We start from the raw sequence: 22,347 nt of genomic DNA on the forward strand, positions 1-22,347 counted from the left end.
GAGGGCGGGATTCTCCGTTTGGGACACTCCGGTGAGAGCGGGATTCTCCGTTTGGGACACTCCGGGAGAGCGGGATTCTCCGTTTGGGACACTCCGGGAGAGCGGGATTCTCCGTTTGGGACACTCCGGGGAGAGCGGGATTCTCCGTTTGGGACACTCCGGGAGGGCGGGATTCTCCGTTTGGGACACTCCGGGAGGGCGGGATTCTCCGTTTGGGATACTCCGGGAGGGCGGGATTCTCCGTTTGGGATACTCCGGGAGGGCGGGATTCTCCGTTTGGGACACTCCGGGAGGGCGGGATTCTCCGTTTGGGACACTCCGGGAGGGCGGGATTCTCCGTTTGGGATACTCCGGGAGAGCGGGATTCTCCGTTTGGGACACTCCGGGAGGGCGGGATTCTCCGTTTGGGACACTCCGGGAGAGCGGGATTCTCCGTTTGGGACACTCCGGGAGGGCGGGATTCTCCGTTTGGGACACTCCGGGGGGGCGGGATTCTCCGTTTGGGACACTCCGGGAGAGCGGGATTCTCCGTTTGGGACACTCTGGGAGAGCGGGATTCTCCGTTTGGGACATTCCGGGGGGGCGCGATTCTCCGTTTGGGACACTCCGGAGAGAGCGGGATTCTCCGTTTGGGACACTCCGGGAGAGCGGGATTCTCCGTTTGGGACACTCCGGGAGGGCGCGATTCTCCGTTTGGGACACTCCGGGAGGGCGGGATTCTCCGTTTGGGACACTCCGGGAGGGCGGGATTCTCCGTTTGGGACACTCCGGGAGAGCGCGATTCTCCATTTGGGACACTCCGGGAGAGCGGGATTCTCCGTTTGGGACACTCCGGGAGGGCGCGATTCTCCGTTTGGGACACTCCGGGAGAGCGGGATTCTCCGTTTGGGACACTCCGGGAGAGCGGGATTCTCCGTTTGGGACACTCCGGGAGGGCGCGATTCTCCGTTTGGGACACTCCGGGAGGGCGGGATTCTCCGTTTGGGACACTCCGGGAGAGCGGGATTCTCCGTTTGGGACACTCCGGGAGAGCGGGATTCTCCGTTTGGGACACTCCGGGAGAGCGGGATTCTCCGTTTGGGACACTCCGGGAGAGCGGGATTCTCCGTTTGGGACACTCCGGGAGGGCGCGATTCTCCGTTTGGGACACTCCGGGAGAGCGGGATTCTCCGTTTGGGACACTCCGGGAGAGCGGGATTCTCCGTTTGGGACACTCCGGGAGAGCGGGATTCTCCGTTTGGGACACTCCGGGAGAGCGGGATTCTCCGTTTGGGACACTCCGGGAGGGCGGGATTCTCCGTTTGGGACACTCCGGGAGGGCGGGATTCTCCGTTTGGGACACTCCGGGAGAGCGGGATTCTCCGTTTGGGACACTCCGGGAGGGCGCGATTCTCCATTTGGGACACTCCGGGAGGGCGCGATTCTCCGTTTGGGATACTCCGGGAGGGCGCGATTCTCCGTTTGGGATACTCCGGGAGGGCGCGATTCTCCATTTGGGACACTCCGGGAGGGCGCGATTCTCCATTTGGGACACTCCGGGAGGGCGCGATTCTCCATTTGGGACACTCCGGGAGGGCGCGATTCTCCGTTTGGGATACTCCGGGAGGGCGCGATTCTCCGTTTGGGACACTCCGGGAGAGCGGGATTCTCCGTTTGGGATACTCCGGGAGGGCGCGATTCTCCGTTTGGGACACTCCGGGAGAGCGGGATTCTCCGTTTGGGACACTCCGGGAGGGCGGGATTCTCCGTTTGGGACACTCCGAGAGGGCGGGATTCTCCGTTTGGGACACTCCGGGAGAGCGCGATTCTCCGTTTGGGACACTCCGAGAGGGCGGGATTCTCCGTTTGGGATACTCCGGGAGAGCGGGATTCTCCGTTTGGGACACTCCGGGAGAGCGGGATTCTCCGTTTGGGACACTCTGGGAGGGCGCGATTCTCTGTTTGGGACACTCCGGGAGAGCGGGATTGTCCGTTTGGGACACTCCGGGAGGGCGGGATTCTCCGTTTGGGACACTCCGGGAGGGCGGGATTCTCCGTTTGGGACACTCCGGGAGAGCGGGATTCTCTGTTTGGGACACTCCGGGAGAGCGGGATTCTCCGTTTGGGACACTCCGGGAGAGCGGGATTCTCCGTTTGGGACACTCCGGGAGGGCGCGATTCTCCGTTTGGGACACTCTGGGAGGGCGCGATTCTCTGTTTGGGACACTCCGGGGGGGCGGGATTCTCCGTTTGGGACACTCCGGGAGGGCGGGATTCTCCGTTTGGGACACTCCGGGAGAGCGGGATTCTCCGTTTGGGACACTCCGGGAGGGCGCGATTCTCCATTTGGGACACTCCGGGAGGGCGCGATTCTCCATTTGGGATACTCCGGGAGAGCGGGATTCTCCGTTTGGGATACTCCGGGAGAGCGGGATTCTCCATTTGGGACACTCCGGGAGGGCGCGATTCTCCATTTGGGATACTCCGGGAGAGCGGGATTCTCCGTTTGGGACACTCTGGGAGGGCGCGATTCTCCGTTCGGGACACTCCGGGAGAGCGGGATTCTCCGTTTGGGACACTCCGGGAGTGGCGCTGTTGTGGGAAAAATCAACCACTTCAGGAGTCAGACTTGCTGTGTTCAATCAGTGCAGTTTATTGTTACACGAAGCTTCGGGAGAAAGCGTACGTACCCCGCGGTACGGTAGCCAGCCTTTCTCGTGGTTTGAATGGCAGTCATTCATTTTATACTTTGGGTTCACAATGAGCCCAGATACAAAACAATTATCACCTTGTTATCTTTAAACATTTTATAGATTGTGCATCGCTATTTGTAAGCATTTTGCCATTTACACGTGGTTATAGTTAAAGAGGTTTTACAGGTTACAGGTAGCAGCAGGAAAGCAGTATCGATTGTCCCTTTGTTTAAGGAAATGGCCCCAGACATTCGTATTAGCATATCATTGTGTAAACCTTGGCTGAAGTCAGCTTTATTCAAGTGGTGTCCCGCATTTATGTATTTCTTAATCTTCCTGTCTGGCTCCCTTTGTCCTGGATCTGTTCCTATCTGTCCCACTGGCACCCCGCGGGACTCCAGGCATCAGTTATGTCTGCTTTATTCTCTGTGTCTCCATCTTGTGTGTCAGGCAGCCATCTTCTGGGCCAAGTGCCCTTCTGAACCATTTCCCACTTCAGCGCGATTCTCTGTTTGAGATACACCAGGAGGGCGAGATTCTCTGTTTGGGACACCCCGGGAGAGCGGGATTCTCCGGTCCGCCAGCCCCGTTTTCTGGCGCGTCCCCGCCGGCAGCGGGATTCCCCGTTCCCACAGCCGGCCAATGGGATTTCCCGTTGGGGCCAGCCCACACCGTTCGGAAATCCGAGGGCGTGGGTGCGCTGCCGGCGGACCGGACAAGAGCATCCCGCCCACGGAGAATTCTGCTGTATGCTGGAGCTGAATTTTAATTAGGTAGCCATTCCCAATACTTCGCACATGCAAATTTACACATAGGGAAGATTGTAAGGGATTCCCAGGGGAATCCAGCTATCGGGACACCATTCTGAGTGGGAGGCCTGATAGTGAGGTCCCATGGCTCGCTACCCCAACAACATTGCATTTCAACACCCACCCTGGAGTTTCTGGGTCCCCACCCTTCCCCCAAGTAAAGGGGTGACTCGACCTGCCCCCTTTACAGAGTCCCCCAAAATAAGGAGACCCCCCCACCCCAGGGACTCCCTGAATAAAGCGACTCCCCTCCTGAGACCTCCTAAATAAGGGCCCCCTGAGACTCCGTAAATATAGAGACCCCCTAAAAAGAGAGACACCCCACGGGCTCCCCAGAAAAGAGACCCCTCTTTGGAAGCTCGAGCACAGTGAAGACAGAGACAGTGAAAAAAATTACTGTTCTAACACTCACCTGGGCAATACACCTACTGGCTCAGACACAGGAAAAAACACAATTTTGAAGTGGTTAGCTGGAAATTGACAGCACTTAACCCTCTTTGAAGTGGTTGAGCACCATTGTAGATTGTCATTAAAACCCATCAAGAGCAATTGGGGATGGGCAGCAAACATTGGCCACATCCCATGGAATAATGTTTAAAAACAATTTCAGAATACAGATGGTCTTTGCTACCCACCTCACTTTAAAAGGATGGATCCCCCTGCCCAGGGTGAGGGGGGTGAACCTACTGGAAAAAAGACTCCCATTTCTCAGAGTATTCGCTGAACTCCCAGGACCCTTTTGCATCTGCAACCAAGTTAAAAGAATGACACAAATCAGAATATCCCTTTTTATTCTCTTTCGCCATATTTTTGCTCCAGAAACGAAATCCTGACAAAACTTCATTTAAAAGCTGCACGCTAAAATTTTGTTTTCCTTACTTGAATAACAAACAGTTTTGAGAAAAAAAATGTGCAATGTGCTTATAATTCTGGGGCGTCATTCTCCGACCCCCCGCCGGGTCGGAGAATGGCCGCTGGCCGCCGTAAATCCCGCCCCCGCCCCCGCCGAAGTCTCCGAAGGGAGAAAAGTCGGCGGGGCGTTAATGGCGCCGCTGCCGCGGAGAATGTCACGGGGTCTGCGCAAGGCAGCCCGATTTTCGGCCCTGCCGATATTCTCCCTTCCGGATGGGCCGAAGTCCCGTCGACGTGATGACCGTTCACGTCGACGTGAATCAAACCTCCTTTTCATCGGCGTGACCCGGTGCTCCAGGCTCACGCCGACCAAGCGAGGAGGTGAGGTGACGGCCTGGGGGGTTGGTTCTGGGCAGGAAATGGCGTGGCCGCAGACTGATTGCCTGAGGAGAGGTGTGTCTCGGCTTGTGTGTGTGTGCGGCGGGGGGGGGGGGTGGGGGGGGGGGGTGGTTAGAGTAGGCTGGGCTCCGGGGGAGTGCCGGGAGGGGGTCCGTGCCGGGGTGGAGGTTGGGGGTTGTGGAGGGGGGTCCGTGCCGGGGGGGAGGTTGGGGGGGGGTCCGTGCTGGGGTGGAGGTTGGGGGTTGGGGAGGGGGTCCGTGGCCGGTGTGGAGGTTGGGGAGGGGGTCCGTGCCGGGGTGGAGGTTGGGGAGGGGGTCCGTGTCGGGGTGGAGGTTGGGGGGGGGTCCGTGCCGGGGTGGAGGTTGGGGAGGGGGTCCGTGCCGGGGTGGAGGTTGGGGGGGGGTCCGTGCCGGGGTGGAGGTTGGGGGGGGTCCGTGCTGGGGGTGGAGGTTGGGGGTTGGGGAGGGGGTCCGTGCCGGGGTGGAGGTTGGGGGGGGTCCGTGCTGGGGTGGAGGTTGGGGGTTGGGGAGGGGGTCCGTGCCGGGGTGGAGGTTGGGGGGGGTCCGTGCTGGGGTGGAGGTTGGGGGTTGGGGAGGGGGTCCGTGCCGGGGTGGAGGTTGGGGGGGTCCGTGCTGGGGTGGAGGTTGGGGGTTGGGGAGGGGGCCGTGCCGGGGTGGAGGTTGGGGGGGGTCCGTGCTGGGGTGGAGGTTTGGGGTTGGGGAGGGGGCCGTGCCGGGGTGGAGGTTGGGGAGGGGGTCCGTGCCGGGGTGGAGGTTGGGGGGGGGTCCGTGCCGGGGTGGAGGTTGGGGGGGTCCGTGCTGGGGTGGAGGTTGGGGGTTGGGGAGGGGGTCCGTGCCTGTGTGGAGGTTGGGGAGGGGGTCCGTGTCGGGGTGGAGGTTGGGGGGGGGGGGTCCGTGCCGGGGTGGGGTGATGGGAGGGCAAATGAGTTGGTTCCACCTGGCCAGGTGCCAGCCTCCAACAGTTGGACCCATGCGGTCCATGCCACCTGGCTGGGGGAGGAGGGGATATGGGCAATGATGACATGTCGTCGTTCCCCTCCCCCCCACCAGGCCGTCATGTTTTCAGACCATCCAGCGATGTTGGCCGCCGTGGTGGCAGCCGCTCATGTCTATGTTGCCCTGGATGAGGAGGAGGAGGAGGAGGAGGAGGAGGAGGAGCGTGCCAGAGAGGCGGCGCAGGCTGCCGCAGAGGGGCAGGCGGCAGCCGCCCAGGCTGGAGGGACACACCTGACCGACAGGATGAGGAGGGGGAGGAGGACGTCGCGGCCCCACGGCAACGGAGGCACCCGAGGGCGCCCCGTGTGTACCGGCCCCGGCAGTCATACCAGGACCTCACGGACCGGGAATGCAGGAGGAGACTCCGGATGAGCCGGGAAACCGTGGCACACATCTGCCACCTGCTGGCACACCTGTCACCGCGTGGCACTGGCGGGGGACACCCTCTCCCCGTGTCCATCAAGGTTACGGTGGCCCTGAACTTTTATGCAACGGGGTCATTCCAGGCACCGAGTGGGGACCTGTCCGGCATATCGCAGACATCGGTGCATCGGTGCATCCGGGCAGTGACAGATGCTCTTTATGCCATGGCGCACCGCTACATCCGCTTCCCCGTGGACCGGGCCAGCCAAGATGCCCGGGCCATGGGCTTCTCTGCCATTGCCGGGTTCCCCATGGTCCAGGGCGCGATCGATGGGATGCACGTCGCCGTGCGGCCACCTGCAGATAACAGGGCCGTGTTCACTAATAGGAAGGGGACCTATTCGATGAACGTACAGGTGGTCTGCGACCACCGCATGATGATCCTGCACGTCTGCGCCCGTCACCCAGGCAGTGTACACGACTCATACGTGTTGTCGCGGTCATCCATCCCCGGCATGTACGAGGGACGCCATCCCCGGCTGAGGGGCTGGTTGCTGGGCGACAGGGGCTACCCATTGCGATCGTGGCTGATGACGCCTATACGGAGGCCACGCAATGAGGCGGAGAACCGCTACAATGATGCCCATGTAGCGACAAGGGGAGTGATCGAGAGGTGCTTTGGCGTGCTGAAGATGCGTTTCAGGTGCCTGGACCTCTCTGGGGGCGCCCTCCAGTATCGGTCAGATAGGGTCGGCCGCATCATTGTGGTGTGCTGCGTCCTGCACAACATAGCCCAGCAGAGGGGCGATGTGCCGCAGGCAGAGGAGGGCGGAGTGGAGGAGCAGCAGGAAGAGGCCCAGTCCTCCCCAGATGAGGGGGATGGGGGCAATGGTCAGGGCAGACGGGGTAGACACAGGCGGGTGGCTGTCCACCGTTACCGGCTGGCCCAGCGGGCACGGGACAGACTGATAGACGCCCGCTTCACTGACTAGATGGGCGTGGGAATCGGGTAGTATGGCCACAGACCGCACACCATGACAACAGCCGACCACCCACAACCCCCACCCATCCACCCACCCAGCACCCTCACCCCCCTCCCCAATCCCACACACCCCACCCGCATGCACACCACCCCCCCACCCCCAATTGCCGATCCACCGGCGGCACAACGGGCCGGGCTCACCCAGTTGCGGGTGGACGCGTGTCTATCGCAGGCCATGGAGAATGATGACAACCCGCCTCCGATGAGCTCCTGGCTCTACATCGTTGGACTATGTCTGACCCATGGCCACAGTACCACCATCCACCCGGACCATCCCTGCATGCGGCTGTGACACTGCAGCGCATGGTCCCGTCCTCTGCCCGGGGGATGTTGATGGCGGCCCAGGGGGAAGGGGGCAGACTCACCTGGGGCTGAGGTAAGACCACCCCTCACACACACACTTGCGCTCAACGTACATGACACCCCCGCACACTTTGGACAGAGCACAAAGGCAGCTTCGGTAGGTGTAACATTGACTTTAATAACCAAAGGAGTTCATGCACGTGCCCTAGCGCCTAAAACTCATCTGTGCCCTGCACCCGTGCCAACTTACTCAGTGTCTAATTGTTTGGCCTTACGGGCTCTTTGACTACGTCTACGTGGTTCCCCAGACGGTACAGCAGAACTGGAGGTGGACTCCTGTGATTCCTGCCCTCTGACACTGGATCCCTTTGGCGGCCATTTCCTGGGGCGTCCTGGCCTAGATGGGCCAGGCTGCGGCCCGGGCGACTGGGATGGCGAGCTGCCAGCCTGTCCTGCCCGTTGCCCACCCGATGCACCTGGGACGGAAGGGGGGGAGTCCGAGGTGTCGCGGTGTACCGGGACCTCCCCTACAGAGGGAGCCGGGACGGACCACACCACCTCCTCCTCCCTCAGGGTGCCCGATGGCCCCCAGGCCTCTACATGGGTGGGGGATGCGAACGGACTGGCCATCCGACGCGCCCCCGACATCTGGCGCTGCCAGTCCTGGAGGCCCGTGCTGGTATCGACAGGGGTCTGCAGGTTTGCAGTCATGGAGCCCAGGGGGTTGTCGAACCCTGTCTGCGACAGTGCGACGCCAGCTCGCACATGGCCACTGGCGCCGATGCCCTCAGCGATGGCCTGCTGAGACTGGGCCATGGCCTGCAGAGACTGGGCCATGGCCTGCAGAGACTGGGCCATGGCCTGCTGAGACTGGGCTATGGCGTTGAGCGCCTCTGCCATCTGGCGCTGGCACTGGCTCATGGCCTCCTGTGAGAGGGCAGCCATTTCCTGGGCCACAGACGCCGCCTGCACGGAAGGCCCCAGGCCTCGCAAACCGTTCCCCATGTCTGACACCGTCGCACCCATTGCCTCCACCGCGGACGCCATCCGTGCGGTGTCAGCCTGGGTGGCACGCATGACCGGGACCACTCCCAGCTCCTGGACGCGGGTGGACTCCTCCACCTGCGACCGCAGCCGCCGCAAGCCACCCGTCACCCTATTCGCTCGTCTCCGTGTCGGTGGTTGCATCGGATCTATGTGTGGGTGTGGTAACTGCAGGAACCCGGGATCCATCTGGGCGGCAGATGTTCGCTTGGCCTGGGCTGCCCTCCGACCGCCCGGTCCCTCTGCTGCTCCTACCTCCACCTGCTGTACCGGGACGGCTGTGTTGTGCGCACCAGTGAGTGTACCAGACGCCTCATCACTAAAGTGCCCAACCGTGGTGAGTGTTTCTGCGATGGTGGAGGGTGTTGGTGACAGCAGTGGCGTTGTGTCGTGCTCTTCGTCCCACTCTGAGTCCATGGCACTTTGGGGTGGGGGTTCGTCTCCACCCATCCACTCTGAGTCACTGTCCGGTATTTCGTCTTCCCGGGTAGGGGTGTCCTGGGTAGTGCTGTCCCGGGTAGTGCTGTCCCGGGTAGTGCTGTCCCGGGTAGTGCTGTCCCGGGTAGTGGTGTCCCGGGTAGGGGTGTCCTGGGTAGTGGTGTCCCGGGTAGGGGTGTCCTGGATAGTGGTGTCCTGGGTAGTGGTGTCCTGGCTCGGATGTGACGGGGGCCTGTGGCTGCCCCCCTCATCGCTGGGTGGTCGCTCCCGCACGTGACGGGGGTGTCGTCTCCCTGTTGCTCCAGGTCTCTCCGTCTCCCGTGGTGTGCGAGGGGCATCCTGCGGGCGTCGCATGCTGGAGGGTCCGGGTCTCTCCGTCTCCCGTGGTCTCCGAGGGGCATCCTGCGGGCGTCGCATGCTGGAGGGTCCGGGTCTCTCCGTCTCCCGTGGTCTCCGAGGGGCATCCTGCGGGCGTCGCATGCTGGAGGGTCCGGGTCTCTCTGTCTCCCGAGGTCTCCGAGGGGCATCCTGCGGGCGTCGCATGCTGGAGGGTTCGGGTCTCTCCGTCTCCCGTGGTCTCCGAGGGGCATCCTGCGGGCGTCGCATGCTGGAGGGTGCGGGTCTCTCCGTCTCCCGTGGTCTCCGAGGGGCATCCTGTGGGCGTCACATGCTGGAGGGTGCGGGTCTCTCCGTCTCCTGTGGTCTCCGAGGGGCATCCTGCGGGCGGTCTGCATCTGCGGGGATGGGTGCCTGGACGTTTGGTCCTGCGATACACAATGAAGCATGCATGGTTAGACATCAGGCAGTGATCAGGTGATACGGGAGAGGGGGATATAGGGGAGGGGGGATATGGGGACGGGCTGTTGGTGGCTCACTTGCTCGTGGGGCCCCGACCTCTGCATCAGCAACCTCCCGGTCCTCAGGTCCGCCAGCCAGTTCCAGGGCCCTTTCCTCGTGTACGGTCAGTGGCCTCTCATCAGCGGGCCCTCCTCCAGTCCTCACATGCTCCCTATTGTTGTGTGCGCGCTTCTCCTGGGGGGGGGGGGGGGGGGGGTGGTGGCAGGGGTAAAAGGCAACAGTGTTAGGCAGGTATATGAATGCACGCCATCGGTTGCGCGTGCATTGCAGAGGTTAAGGTTAGGGCTGGATTCACTTGGGGATATGGGGGATATGGGGGAGGGGGGGATATGGGGTAGGGGGGGATATGGGGGATATGGGGGAGGGGGGATATGGGGGAGGGGGGATATGGGGGATATGGGGGATATGGGGGAGGGGGGATATGGGGGATATGGGGGAGGGGGGGAATATGGGGGATATGGGGAGGGGGGATATGGGGGATATGGGGGAGGGGGGAATATGAGGGATATGGGGGAGGGGGGATATGGGGGATATGGGGGAGGGGGGATATGGGGGATATGGGGGAGGGGGATATGGGGGATATGGGGGAGGGGGGATATGGGGGATATGGGGGAGGGGGGATATGGGGGATATGGGGGAGGGGGGATATGGGGAGGGGGGATATGGGGGAGGGGGGATATGGGGGAGGGGGGAATATGGGGGATATGGGGGAGGGGGGATATGGGGGATATGGGGGAGGGGGGATATGGGGGAGGGGGGAATATGGGGGATATGGTGGAGGGGGGATATGGGGGATATGGGGAGGGGGGGATATGGGGGAGGGGGGATATGGGGGATATGGGGGAGGGGGGATATGGGGGAGGGGGGAATATGGGGGATATGGGGGAGGGGGGATATGGGGGATATGGGGGAGGGGAGAATATGGGGAGGGGGGATATGGGGGATATGGGGGATATGGGGGAGGGGGGGATATGGGGGAGGGGGGGGATATGGGGGAGGGGGGGATTTGGGGGAGAGGGGATATGGGGGATATGGGGAGGCTCACCCTGCCTGCTCTGACAAGGTCGTTCACCTTCTTGTGGCACTGGGTGCCTGTCCGTGGTGTTAGGGCCACAGCGGTGACGGCCTCTGCCACCTCCCTCCACAGACGCCGGCTGTGGCGTGGGGCAACTCTGCGGCCGTGCCCGGGATACAGGGCGTCCCTCCTCTGCTCCACCGCATCCAGGAGCGCCTCCACATCGCGTGACTCGAACCTCGGGGCTGAGCGACGGCCAGCCATCAAGTCGGGTGTTGCGGTCGGCTGTTCCGGTCGGGTGGGGGGGAGCTGCGCGGCCTTATGAGCCGTCACGCCGTGCAGCGCGTATGACGCTGCACGGCGTGAACCACTGCGCAAGCGCGATCCCGTTACGTCGCTGCTAGCCCATTTCGGGCCGCAGACTATCGGCCCATTTTTATGACGTGACGCAAGTGGGATTTGCGCCGTTTTTTGCGCCGATCGGCGGAGTTTCCGCCGATAACGGAGAATTTCGCCCCTGGTTCCTCATCTAAAATAGTTTGCATTTATTTGACAGAATAACTGAGGGACTGCCGGGAATTTAAAGTGGATTTTGGCTGGGGCACTGAGTACAACCAAATGTTTTTGAAAATATCTGGGACCAACAGCCATATGACTGACAGGCAATTTGGTCGGTGCGGAATCTTGCGAATTAAGTGTGTATGACTTGGGCAAAAACAATCCCTTCTTGGGTATGAAAGAGTCCAAAACAAATATCATGAAAATTAATTTCCTTTCCAGTGGGTTTTAGTCAGCGTGTAAGAAACTATTGAAGTGTGACCACCTGGTGAAGGTGGATGGGGCAGAGCTGCCGAAATGGGGCACGATACTTTACCTGAGCTTTGATGCTCACTGTGAAGGGTCTGGCTGAGAATTTCACCCATTCACTTAATGCGGAAGTGTGTTATTCATGGGATAATGGGTGTTGCTGGAGGCCAGACTGGGTAACGACGGTAAGCTTCCTTCATGAGTGAATCAGGGGCGGGATTCATCGCAAACGGCGCAATGTCCGCTACCCGGCGCCAAGACCGGCGCGGATCGGTCCGGCGTCGGGCCGCCCCAATGGTGAAATGAAAAAATGAAAATCGCTTATTGTCACAAGTAGGCTTCAAATGAAGTTACTGTGAAAAGCCCCTATTCGCCACATTCCGGCGCCTGTTCGGGGAGGCTGGTACGGGAACTGAACCGTTCTGCTGGCCTTCCTTCCTTGATCTGCTTTCAAAGCCAGCGATTTAGCCCTGTGCTAAACAGCTCCTCCGCACCTTTAGGGCCCAAGCCCTCACCTTGAGGGGCTAGGCCCACGCCGGAGTGATTTCCTCCCCGACGGCTGGCGGGAAAGGCCTTTGGCGCCACGCCAGCCGGCGCCGAAAGGACTTCGCCGGGCGAGGCATGCGCGGGAGCGTCAGCGGACGCTCACGGCATCCCCGCGCATGTGAAGGGGAGGGGTCTCTTCCGCCTCCGCCATAGTGAAGACTCTTCCGCGAAGGCGGAAGAAAAAAAGTGCTCCCACGGCACAGGCCCGCCCGCGGATCGGTGGGCCCCGATCGCGGGCCAGGCCAACCTGGGGGCACCCCCTGGGGCCAGATCGCCCCGCGCCCCCCCAGGACCCCAGAGCCCGCCCGCGCCGCCTTGTCCCGCCGGTAAGGGAGGTGGTTTAATCCACGCCAGCGGGACAGGCATTCCAGCAGCGGGACTTCGGCCCATCCGGGCCGGAGAATCGCCGGGGGCGGGGGGGCCGCCAACCGGCGCGGCGCGCTTCCCGCCCCCGCCGAATCTCCGGTGCCGGAGAATTCGGCAACCGACGGGGGCGGGATTCATGCCAGCCCCCGGCAATTCTCCGACCCGGCGGGGGGTTGGAGAATCCCGCCCCTCGTGTTTCAAGTTTTTCCTCGTTGAATTCCAATTTCACCATCTGCCGAGGTGGGATTTGAACCTGGGGCCTCAGAGCATTACCTTGGATCTCCAGTCCGGTGACAATCCCATTACACCATCCTGTCCCCTTATTAAAAAAGTGAAAGAACGAGCTTGCTTTTATATAGCAACTTGAAGGACTGTTAGATGTCCCAAACTGCTCTGTAGCCGACATCTGACTCGCAGATCCGCATCCGCTCTCACAAACTTCTACAGATGTGCGATAGAGAGCATCCTATCCGGCTGCATCACAGCCTGGTATGGCAACTGCTCGGTCCAAGATCGCAAGAAACTGCAGAGTGTGGTGAACTCAGCCCAACGCATCACACAAGCTTGCCACCCTCCCATGGATTCTGTCTTCACCTCCGGCTGCCTCAGGAAGGCAGACAGCATTATCAAAGACCCCTCCCACCCAGTCATTGCCTTCTTCCAGACCCTTCCATCAGGCAGAAGGTACAGAAGTCTGAAGACTCGCACATCCAGACATAGGAACAGCTTCTTCCCCACAGCGACAAGACTCCTCAACGACTCCCCCTTGGACTGATCTGTTCCCTGTAAGAACACTATTCACGACGCCCTATGCTGCTCTTGCTCATGTATTTGCTTTGTTTGGCCCCTTGTTCCGCACTGTAACCAATCACTGTTTGTCGATGTACCATTTGTCAATGTTCTCTGTTGATTATTCTTTTGTCTACTATGTACGGACTGTGTACGTTCCCTCGACCGCAGAAAAATACTTTTCACTGTACTTCGGTACATGTGACAATAAATCAAATCAAATCAACTCGAATCAGATCTATAGCACTGTGGTTGACTCTGAAATGTCCCACTCAGGTTAAGGGCAATTAGGGATGGGCAGTGAAGATGGGCAATAAATACTGGCCCAGTCAGCGATGCCTATAATCCCATAGATTAGAGTCACTATAGTGCAGAAGGAGGTCACTTTGAAGTGTAGCCATTATTAAATGTGGGAAATGTCACGGCCAGTTTGTGCACAGCAAGCTCCCACTTGCAGCAGCACGATAACGACCAGGTAATATGCTTTTTTCAAGCGATGTTGATTGTAGGATTAATATTGGCCAGGAAACTGGGCAAATCGCCATCTGCTCTTTTTCAAGATAGTGGCATGGAAAAATGTTACATCTACTTCAGAGGTCAGACTGTGCCTCACCTCCGAGTGCAAACGTAGATTTTGTGTTAAAATCTATCACCTCCTCCCCCTCCACGATGTCTGCTCTCCTTCAATTCTATCCTCCTGTGCATCACCAACAACAACTTACATTTATATAGCACCTTGAATGCACTGAAACATATCAAGGTGTTTCATTGGAGCATTACGTGTGATGAATGTAGACGTTGTTGTATATTATATTTGATATTTGTGGCAGTAATATTATTAAAAACCCTGGTTTAAAATACTGTAATTAAGGTGTCTTAAAAGTGAGATAATTATTGATTTTAACCATTTATTTCATTACAGAGAGATGGCTAATGGAACATTGGGTTGGATTCTCCGCTGTCGGGATTCTCTGTTGCACTGGCAATGCCCCCACACCCGGGGATTTCCCACAAAGGGAAACTCCATTGGCCGGCTGGCGGGACGGAGAATCCCACCCATTGTTTTGATTGCTGGAGATTCCTTGGGATGTAGATAATTTATGAGGGAGTGATGTTTAGTCCTATCTAAGCAGGTCATGGGACAACTTATTGGGATACTGGTAATTAATCAGAGGAGCCAGGTCTGCCTGTGGTTTTGTAGTTTACTGGAAGATTTTAAATTGAACAGCAGTTTGCCATAGGATTTGAGTCTGACCAGACAGAAGGATTTTCAGGTTGTTCCTGAAAGGGTAACTCTCTCCAAATGCCAGCACAGATAAGCAAGTTACCCTGATTGTTAACTTTATTTATAAGTGGCTTTTGAACTGCATTGGGTTGCTTAATTGCAATCAGTGGCAGGTATAGATAGTAAGTTTAAGTTTTTCCTTTTATTTAAGAACCGTTTAACTGATAATTGTAAAATTATTTCTTTGATGTTAATGTGGTTAATTCTTTGTTTAAATTAAAGTTTGTTTTGACATAAAAGATACGCATTGGTCAGAGCCATCACCCCTGGGTGAAGTATCCTTTCCTCACAGTTTCACAAACAGAAAAATTGGTTGGGGTTCTTGTCCAGTGTTCGAACAAAAGTTGGAGTCTGGTCCGGGATCTTAATATATAAAATAAAATGTGACAGCAAGACCATCAGGAAATGTTTGGTCAAAGTGATAGGGTTTAAGGAGCACCTTGAAGGGGGAAAGCAAGATAGACGGAGAGGGTTAAGGAGGGTATTTCTGAGTTTAAGGCCTTGGCAACTGAAGATATGGCCGGCAACAAAATGAAATGAAAATCGTTTATTGTCACAAGTAGGCGTCAAATGAAGTTACTGTGAAAAGCCCCTAGTCGCCACATTCCGGCGCCTGTTCGGGGAGGCTGGTACGGGAATTGAACCGTGCTGCCGGCCTGCCTTGGTCTGCTTTAAAAGCCAGGGATTTAGCCCAGTGTGCTAAACCAGCCCCTGTTGGTGCAATTAGAATTCGGCATGCTCGAGAGGCTTGCTGTGCTGAAGCAGATTACAGAGATGGGGAGGGGCAAGGCCACGGAGGGATTTTAAACCAAGTTTGGACATTTTTAAATCAAGGCATTGATTGACCTGGAGCAGATACAGGTCAGGAAGTACGGGATGATGGAGGAATGGGACTGTTGCGAGTTAAGTCATAGGCAGCCGGGTTTTAGATAACATTTAGTTTACAGAGCGGGTAGAGTCATAGAAATTAGAGTCAACCAGTTAGTCATTTGGGCCTGTTCTGCCACTCAATGAGATTAAGACTCAGTCTAATTGCATGTGCCCCCATTATTCCCGAAAGTCCAATCGCCAACTCCTGTGATTCCACCAAAGATGCACGAGGGTAGTTAAAATGATCTTTCACACTCTGAACTATTGGGTGGGAAAAGCCTAGTGAACCAATGGCCAGGACTAACACTCCAGAGAACATCCCCGCCGAGCGTGTTTTCGACAGGGGCGGGGAGGCCGGTCTGGATACTGTAGCTGTCTTCAGCCCGGGATCCACTCGCAGTCCTGACAGAGTGACCACTACTCAGTCTGGTGCTGCTGGGACTGGTAAAGATTGGCCTGCAGTGCCCGAGGGTGGGACCGCCCCTGACTGAGAGGCAGACGTCTGACCCTCAGCCTGTCTAAATCACCGGCAGTGTGTTACTGTAGACAGCCTGGCCTCAGACTTCCCCAGTGGATGTGGGGAGAGAAACCAGACAATGCGCTCCCTCCTCCCCGTCCTGCCGTCCCCTCAGATTCAGCCCCTGAGCTCAAACCGCAGCATTATGGGCTAAGAATTTGAATTCAGTTTGAAAATTTAGGAATAAAGAGCCTGAATCAGTGAAAGTGCCTATGGAACTATCTGATTGTTGTAAAAGCCCAACAGGTTCATGAATACCCCTGAGGGAAGGAAAGCAGCCATCCTTACCCAATCTGACCTGTTGGGCTTTATCGTCAGCTGCTGTAGGAGGCCACACTTCAGATACTAATAAAGCCTCAGTTTGAATTCAACTTCGTCTCCAGCCAAATTGATCGTGCCTCACATGCGTTGGAGACAGTTGAGAGGAGGTTTACTAGATTGATACATAGAACATAGAACTGTACAGCACAGTACAGGCCCTTCGGCCCACGATGTTGTGCCAAACTAGTCTGAAACTAAGATCAAATCAACCTACTCCCAATCATTCTAGTGCACTCCATATGCTTATCCAATAACCGCTTGAAAGTTCCTAAAGTGTCCGAGCTGGGAGCGGGTTCCACGCCGCAACCACTCTCTGAGTAAAGAATCTACCTCGGACATCCCTCCTATATCTCCCACCACAAATCTTATAGTTATGCCCCCTTGTAACAGCTACATCCACCCGAGGAAAAAGTCTCTGAACGTCCACTCTATCTATCCCCCTCATCATCTTATAAACCTCTATTAAGTCGCCTCTCATCCTCCTCCGCTCCAAAGAGAAAAGCCCTCAGATTTTCCTCATAAGACCTACCCTCCAATCCAGGCAGCATCCTGGGAAATCTCCTTTGCACCCTTTCCAATGCTTCCACATCCTTCCTGTAGTGAGGATACCAGAACTGTACACAATACTCCAAATGTGGACTCACCCGGGTCATGTACAGTTGCAGCTTAACCTCGCGGCTCTTAAACTCAAGCCCCCTGTTAATAAACGCTAACACGCTATCGGCCTTCTTCACGGCTCGATCCACTTGGGGGGCAACTTTCTGGAATGAGCTGCCTGATGAGGAAAGATTGGACGGACTGAGTTTGTTTCTGTTGGAGGCTAGAAGGGCGAGGGAGGCGACTTGATTGAAGAATATAAGGTTCCGAGCAGTCTTGACAAGTTGAACGTGAAAAGGAGGTTTCCTCTTGTGGGTGAGTCCAAAACTAGGGGGTTCTGTTTCCAAATTAAAGGTCAACCCCTTTTTGGACAGAGAGACATGATGAGAAGACTTTTCTCTCCGAGGGTCGCACATCTTCTGAACTCGCTGCCTCAGAAGGGGGTAGAGGCGGGATACCTGAATATTTTAACGTCACAGGTACAAAGAACAAAGAACAAAGAAAAGTACAGCACAGGAACAGGCCCTTCGGCCCTCCAAGCCTGCGCCGACCATGCTGCCTATCCAAACTAAAATCTTCTACTCATCTATTTTTACTTCTAGACCATCCTATTCATCTATTTTTCAATGCATGTAGAAGGTAGATAGATTCTTGTTGAGCAAGGGAATCAAAGGTTATTGGGGGAAATGGGAATGTGGAATGCAACACCAACTGATCAACCACGATCTTATTGAATGGGGCAGCATTGTGAGGGGCCGAATGGTCCATTTCTGCTCCTATTTCACCTGTGCGTATGTTTGTATATGTGACTCCAGACGCCTGCCAACATTGTTGCTTCTTAACTGCCCGTAGAAGTAGCCTAGTGAGCCACTCAGTTGTACAGGGCGTCTTGGGATGGGCAATAAATGCCAGCCTTGCCACAGACACCAGTAATAATGATCGCTTATTGTCACAAGTAGGCTTCAATGAAGCTACTGTGAAAAGCCCCTAGTCGGCATATTCCACCGCCTGTTCGGGGAGGCCGGTACGGGAATTGAACCCGCGCTGCTGGCCTTGTTCTGCTGTGCTAAACCAGCCCCAAGGATTGTTTTTTGGGGGAAAAAACGAGATAGTTTCACGTTCCGCACGCGTATTTGTCGCGAGTGCTCTGCCATTGAATGTTGCCAAGAATAGAATCACGTTCAGCTGTGGCCTTCCACAGACGAATAGCTTGTTGAAACTCATTGCGCTAGCTCACGCGTGAAGCCCCTTGTGGACCCATAACCCCAATGAGAGTTGGTGGCTTCACCAGTTATGGGGGGCATTGGATCGTGGAACAAACTGGTAAAATGAGTCAGCTGCGATTTCTATTTAACACGTCTCGCCCTCCTGATGATCGCTTTGCTTTTCAAAGAACAACTGAGCGGATAAAGGTCAGGAAACAGAATCAATCCTCAGCTGATTCATTAAAAAAAAGAATCTTCTGCCTATTCAGTGTTACCGCAAGCTGTGGGCCATTGCAATTAATAAGGCAGAGAATAAAAATAGGTTGTCAAAGTTTCTCCCGAGCATTAGTGATGGATGGCCGGCTCAGATCTTTCAGACTCGCTAATTGGGTCCTTTTGCTTCCATATTGCCAGCAGTTTGACATGAAATGTTCTAATAGCCGTGTAGTGCAGGTGGCCTTTGGATGTCTGCTGTGTCCCCGACAGCTCCAGCCAAGCTGCCACTTCCTCGCAGGGCCGGCAGCGCGGGACAGACACCATCAGGTCCACCAGTGGTTAATCCAAACTTTCAACACAGACCGCAGGACAGGCAAACGTTTGTGGGGCATCAGTGCTCGTGTAATCGTTCTGGCAGCTCGCAGGGCTCACGTTGCAGAGTCCACGTAGCGCCCGTCACGGCTAGAACACAACTTTACAGTTCTGACCGATTTGCATGCGACTAAATCCTTTTCAGTGGTGATTTTCAGCTTGGTGAGGTTAATTCGGAGAATCCCTACAGAGCAGAAAGAGGTCATTCAGCCCATCGAGTCTTCACTCCGCCTTTTTCCCTTAATCCCGTAATTTAACTTCTACACTAAGGGACAATTTATCATGGCCAATCCACCTGACCATGTTTGGACTGTGGGAGGAAACCGGAGCACCCGGAGGAAACCCACGCACACACGGGGAGGACGTGCAGACTCCGCACAGACAGTGACCCAAACCGGAATCGAACCTGGGACCCTGGAGCTGTGAGGCAGCATGGCTAACCACGGTGCCACACAGTCATTCAACAGGATGGATGTAACTGAACTTGTATGATTTGCTGTTGGTTAATAACAGAAAATAAAGGATAGGTCAAACATCCTCACATCAGAGGTTCAACCTAATTGACTTATTGTTCCCCAGCATTTTTGCCCTCAGCCTCAACAAACGCTCTCTCTCACCTTTTATATTTCACTTGTGCAGGGGCTGAGATCATCGCTGGCAAGGTTAGAATTTGCTCCCCAAACCTCGTTATCCTTTGAGAAGGTGGTGGTTGTCATAATATACACCAGTATATCATGGTGCAGACACACACACTGATGGACACAGCAAGACCAATCAACACACACAACACCGCAGCCAATCACCAGTTAGAGCACACTCACTATATAGACAGAGGGCATCAGAGTTCCCGCTCATTCGGGATGCAGCCTCTCAGAAGGACAGAGCTTACAGCTTACAGCACAGATCCTCACCATGTGCTGAGTGCATAGACTGGTTAGGACAGGCATAGGTCTTTAGTTTAATCTAACATCGTGTTCACCCACAGTGAAAGTATGTTCAACAGTTTCTGACTTAATAAAATAGTGTTGCACTATTTTAAGTGTTGGTGGCCTGTATGTGTTCCACGGATCCAGAGCACCCAACACATCATGATACCAGGAGTTGAGAGATATTAGAACTTCTTAGACCTACCTGCAAGTGATCTGCCTTCTACCAGCATACCGTCATCCTGCAAAATGGACAGCGTCCGCCCGCCGCCGCCGCTCCGCATCACCGGTAACCTAGGGACCAACTGGAAGACATTCAAACAACGCTTCCAGCTCTACCTTGAAGCCACAGACCGGGAAGCTGCCTCAGACACCAGGAAGATCACTCTCTTCCTATCCACGGCCGGGGAACATGCCATCCACATTTTCAATTCTTTCACCTTTGCTGATGGTGAAGATAAATCAAAATTCAAGACGGTCCTTCAGTTAGACAGTCACTGCAACATCGAGGCGAATGAAAGTTTTGAGCGCTGTGTATTCCAACAGCGTTTGCAGGGTAAGGATGAACCTTTCCAGTCCTTTCTCACCCACCTCCGCATCCTTGCGCAGTCCTGTAATTACAGGCCCACCTCCGACTCCATGATACGCGACCAGATTGTTTTCGGTGTTCAGTCGGACCCCCTACGCCAGCAGCTCCTCAAAGTAAAGCAACTCGCCCTAGCGACCGCCATCAAGACCTGCGTGCTACACGAACACGCCACTAGTCGGTATTCCCACATCCAAGCGGCTGAAACAGCGCGGCAAGGTCCCCACGAGGCAGAACGGGTCCAAGCAATCGAGCAACTCCAGGGCCTCAGCCTGGATGAGGGCGGCCATTTTGCGCGCTTTTCGCGGACTCCCGCGCTTGTGCGCACCGAACGAGGGGACGGCGATGTTGAAGAACGTACTGAACAGGCGCGCACCACGTACGACCGCACCGCGCATGCGCGGTGGCGCAGCGAACGTACTGACGCTACAACGTGCGGCAACTGTGGCTCCGCCCACTTAAAGCTGCAATGTCCTGCTAAATCCCGAAGATGCTTGCGATGTGGCAAACTTGGCCACTATGCTGCTTTATGCAGATCCGCTCAGCCTGCCAACTCTCGTCGCTCCAGCCAGCCTCGCAGGAATGTCTGGGCCATTCAACCCACAGTCACCGAGCCCGATTCGGACCTGCTACCCGATATTGACACCGAGGACCTGAAGATGCCTTTTCGAGTCGGTATCATTACAAAAAACAGGGTGTCCCCGAAGTAAAGAATCCAGCCTCTATCGGTATACAGCATCGATCCAGACGATGAGTGGTGTGCCACCCTTACGGTCAACCGTAAGGGGCTGTTTAGCACAGGGCTAAATCGCTGGCTTTGAAAGCAGACCAAAGCAGGCCAGCAGCACGGTTCGATTCCCGTAATAGCCTCCTCCAACAGGCGCCGGAATGTGGCGACTAGGGGCTTTTCACAGTAACTTCATTTGAAGCCTATTTGTGACAATAAGCGATTTTGATTTCATTTTCATTTCAACCGGTCCCAAATACGATTCCGCCTGGACACTGGTGCCTCCGCCAATCTCATTGCGCGGTCTGACCTCCAAAGCCTTCGTGTCAAACCAGCCATCCTGCCATCAGCCTGCCAGCTATTAGATTATAATGGCAATGCCATTGCTGCCAGCGGCTCGTGCCAACTTGAAGTGATGCACCGGTCACGCAAAGCCATCCTTCCCTTTGAAATTGTGGGCTCCTCGAAAGCCTCCCTGCTTGGCGCGCAGGCATGCAAGCAGTTGAACCTAGTTCAGAGAGTTCACTCTCTCTCTCCTGCTGACGCGTCTGCCTTTCAGGACACTAACTTCAGGGCGCAGCTCGACGCCATTATCAACCAGTACCACGACATCTTCAAGGGCATGGGCACGCTCCCGTACACCTACAAGATTTTATTAAAACCGAATGCCACGCCTGTGGTGCACGCACCTCGCAGGGTCCCAGCACCCCTTAAGGACCGCCTCAAGCAGCAGCTGCAGGACCTCCAGAACCAAGGAGTAATTTCCAAAGTCACGGAACCGACCGACTGGGTCAGTTCCATGGTATGTGTAAAGAAGCCTTCCGGCGAATTGAGAATTTGCATTGTTCCCAAGGATCTAAATCGCAATATTATGAGGGAGCACTATCCAATTCCCAAGCGCGAAGAGCTCACATGTGAGATGGCTCGCGCCAAGCTCTTCACCAAACTCGACGCCTCAAAAGGATTCTGGCAAATCCAGCTCAATAAATCCAGCAGGAAACTCTGCACATTTAACACCCACTTTGGAAGATATTGTTACAACAGGATGCCGTTTGGGATCATCTCGGCATCAGAAGTGTTCCATAGGATTATGGAACAAATGATGGAAGGTATTGAAGGTGTTCGCGTCTATGTCGATGACATAATCATTTGGTCCACCACCCCGCAGGAGCATGTTAGTCGCCTCCGGCGCGTATTCAGACGTATACATGAGCATGGCCTCCGCCTCAACAGGGCCAAATGCTCTTTCGGTCAGACAGAACTTAAGTTCCTCGGGGACCACATCTCCCAATTGGGTGTGCAGCCGGATGCGGACAAGGTAGCTGCCATCACAGCTATGAAAACACCAGAGGACAAGAAGGCGGTCCTCCGATTTCTCGGCATGGTCAATTTTTTAGGGCAATTCA

Source organism: Scyliorhinus torazame, chromosome 12, assembly GCF_047496885.1.
Source record: "Scyliorhinus torazame isolate Kashiwa2021f chromosome 12, sScyTor2.1, whole genome shotgun sequence".
NCBI lineage: Eukaryota > Metazoa > Chordata > Chondrichthyes > Carcharhiniformes > Scyliorhinidae > Scyliorhinus > Scyliorhinus torazame.